Source organism: Nestor notabilis, unplaced genomic scaffold (assembly GCF_000696875.1).
Source record: "Nestor notabilis isolate BGI_N333 unplaced genomic scaffold, ASM69687v1 scaffold4331, whole genome shotgun sequence".
Lineage (NCBI taxonomy): Eukaryota > Metazoa > Chordata > Aves > Psittaciformes > Psittacidae > Nestor > Nestor notabilis.
The window spans coordinates 33028-36644 of record NW_009913195.1 but is presented as its reverse complement, the minus strand read 5'-3'; positions in this window follow the sequence as shown (position 1 = coordinate 36644).

Below are 3617 nucleotides of genomic sequence, written 5' to 3'. Positions count from 1 at the left end.
GGAAACTCCTAAAATCTTGCCTTAAAAGGAATGGACAACAAACAGCATGAATCCCTAAGGAGATGATGGGAGATCATACTTTACAATCCACAGAGGCATTTTACTTCCAAGGGTGGCATTTTGAACATATTCTCTGTACTTTTTGTCTATAAACCTAGAAGCATTTTGCTTTATGATAAAACATACAAATATAACATTTCTACTTTTTTATTAATAATAATAGACCATGCTCCTTTTCATATCCTCATCCCTGAGTAGAAAGCACACATCTGTTTGAGTATATTTCATTGCTTAGATTTTACTTGAGAAAAATTATGATAAAAAGCCACACACACACTTTTCTGTAATCAATATTTCCACCAGTTTAATTTAAGCCCCTGCTTCAGCAAAGTAACTAATCCTGTTCACAACTCAATGTATAATACTTCATTACTCTCAAAATTAAATGAGATACATGTTTAATTACTTTTCAGCTCAGTGCTTTAGAGACTTGAACAGAAAAGTTTTTACTTTTTTATGATGTGAGATTCTGTAATGCTACCGTAGAAACTATTTGGCAATTTATTTTTCTTTCATCTTTTCCATTCGCCAAAGATCGAAGAGGTAGAGTATTAAATATTCTGTTTGTTGTCTGCTATCAGCAGACAATGATGGATGATAGAATGGATGCAATGGATGATAGAATCTACTTTTCTTTGTATGTTTCTGCCTATGCAGAGTAGGCAGATGCCAGTGAAAGTTGTTCTTTGCTCTGATATTTCATTATACTTATATTTACATTTATATTGTAACAATTCTTTCAAATAGATTATCCAGAAGTTAGCATAGTCCTTATGGCTATCATTTTTTAAGGTAAATTACATTAAAGAATATGGTGTGGTTCAGAGAGTTTAGCCGAACAAATACAGAAAACAGCAAAAATTGGCTGGTGCCAATCTGGATAAGGAACACTTACCTATACCTGTGGTAAATAGAGCACATTGGTCATTGCACCCTATATTAGTGAGTTATGTGTTCTGACTTTTTATTAGTTGATATTAAAAATGTGCATTTCACTTCATTTTTCCTTATAACATGAGACTAAGCTGCTAAAAATTGCAGGATGGATAAAGATTTGGTTTGTTGAGATTGGCAGCAGTAAGGAACTGGAAAGTTTACTTTTCTTTTTTGTTTTTTTGGTTTTTAAGAGGCAGGCACAAATAACCTGACTATAAAGTTATACCATGCACTTTATACTTTTACAGGTACCTCTCCCAGAAATAGCTAGTCTTGGCTGGCACTAGCAAATCTTTGTATGTATTAATTAGAATCAGGAAAAATTTCAAGACAGAAATTCAGCAGACTTAACAGAGCTTAGATTTCATCATAAATTTGAAATTCTGTCCAAGTTCATGGTGTAGGAACATACCAGAGAGAAACACACAGTGATACATAATTCTGTCCTGAAGGCCTGGCAAAATTTCTGTCTGGACCAATAATACCTCCCCATAATCTTCTTGGCACTTGGAGGCCTACTCTTTAATTACAGTTCAGCATGCTCCTACAAACTTTTTCTGGGGAGGTGTTTTTGTAGGAGTTGATTTGGCTGAAAAGCCTGAGAAGCTTATCACAGTTATAAGCCACTATTAACAAGAAACACTTGTGATAGTTTGAGTATCACTAAAGAAGTGGTCTGCCATTACCCACTTTCTGTGTTTACCTCAAAGCAAGCACCTCACACCTCACACATGCATGGCAAACTAAAACTGCTCACTCCCCTGCTGGTGGGACAGGAAGAAAATCAGAAGGGTAGAAGTTAGAAAACTCGTGGGTTGAGATAAAGACAGTTTGACAGGTAAAGCAAAACCTGCATGCGTAACCAGAGCAAAACCAGGCATTCATTCACCACTTCCCATTGGCAGGCAGGTATTCAGCCATCTTCACAAAAGCAGCACTCCATCACATGTAATGGTGACTTGGGATGACAAACACCATCACTCTGAACATCCCCATATTCCTTCATCTTCCCCCAGCTTTATATGCTGAGCATGATATCATATGGTCAGTTGGGGTCAGCTGTCCTGGCTGTGTCACCTCCCAACTATTTGTGCACCCCCAGCCACTCACTGGTGGGGTGAGAGGCAGAAAAAGCCTTGGCTCTGTACAAGCACTGCTCAGCAGTAACTAAAACATCCCTGAATGATCAACACTGTTTTCAGCACAAATCCAAAACACAGCCCCAAGCTAATGGGATGTACCCAGTGTGACGGATCCTATTTACTGTCCTCTAACTAGGAAGCAAGATAACGATTCATATCCAGACTAAGTTAGCCACATGCACTAAAATAGTGAAGTACTATAAAAGGCAATTAGAATGATTCTTTTCAAAGACAGAATATACAAGATTTCTTTAGCAGCACACAAATCTGATAAAGCTAACAGGAGTAATATCTGAATCATTCTGAATTCACTATGCTGGAAAAAAGAAAAAAAAAGGCAAGAGGATGTCATGACATCCCTCCCTTCTGTTTTTATTATCAGTCACTGGTAGAAACTTGGCACACCATTTCTGAAGCAACTGTGACAAACTCAATGTTGTGGGGGTTTTTGGGGGTTTGGTTTTGTTGTTTGTTTTTTTTTGTGAAGGACTATAAAAATGCTTTTACCTCACTGTGGCTTAAAGTTTTGGTTATGTTTCAAGTATCTCAAAATATTGAGAATAATTGCAACATCGTGTGCTGCCAGCATTTGCAGTACAAAACTCTCTGTGTTTTTCTCACACTCTATTTGAAAAAAGAACATTTTGCACCTCAATAGATAGTTGTGGGTTTGGATCATAAAGCACTAAGGGTTTTGATCTATTCTGATTCCTACCCCTTGTGTCTCATTTTTTCTCATGGCTTTGAACAAAATATTAATGTGACTCATCTGTCATAAGTAATTTTCATATCCTCTACCCTCTATTTTGGTGTGTGACTACAGGGAAGCTGCAGTTATGTAAAATTATTTGTGTATTTTGTTTAAAGGAGGATGGGAATCGTAACTGCTCTAAGCAAAAAAAGAAAAATGTCAGGAGAAAAGAGTGACTTACAAATGAAAGCAATTTATGTATGTTGTAATTAAAAGTTACAAATATGTTAGAACATGCTATTTCAATTTACTATTTCTTAGCTTTAAATATCACAGCTGTCATCCCTGGAACACTAGAAATGGAAATAACACATGGGGGGAAAAAAATGTAGAGTTTATGGATTGGCTTGTCAGAGGTGAGTCCCAAATTTGATACTGAAGCATTTTCAAGGACACTAATTGTACTTGGAAAGATGGTATTTGAAGTTGCAAATGCCAGTTCCAGGATGTTACTGTTTTCTGGTACAGTTTAGGAAATCCTATGTAGCATGCTACTTTCAAAACATGTAATTATGTGTACACATTCCTGTGACTTTTCTTGAGAGCAGCCTTCTATTTCACAATAGTTCTCTCTCATAAAAATTTAAAAAATTCACTAGAAAATAGCACAAACAATGAGTACAGCAGTGATTTTGGTACAGAGGCATTTGCAGCAATTGACCAGATTCCTCTTTTGTTCCTCAAACACCAGGTTGAAATGTTTGATTAAGCGGATCCAGTTCAATGCA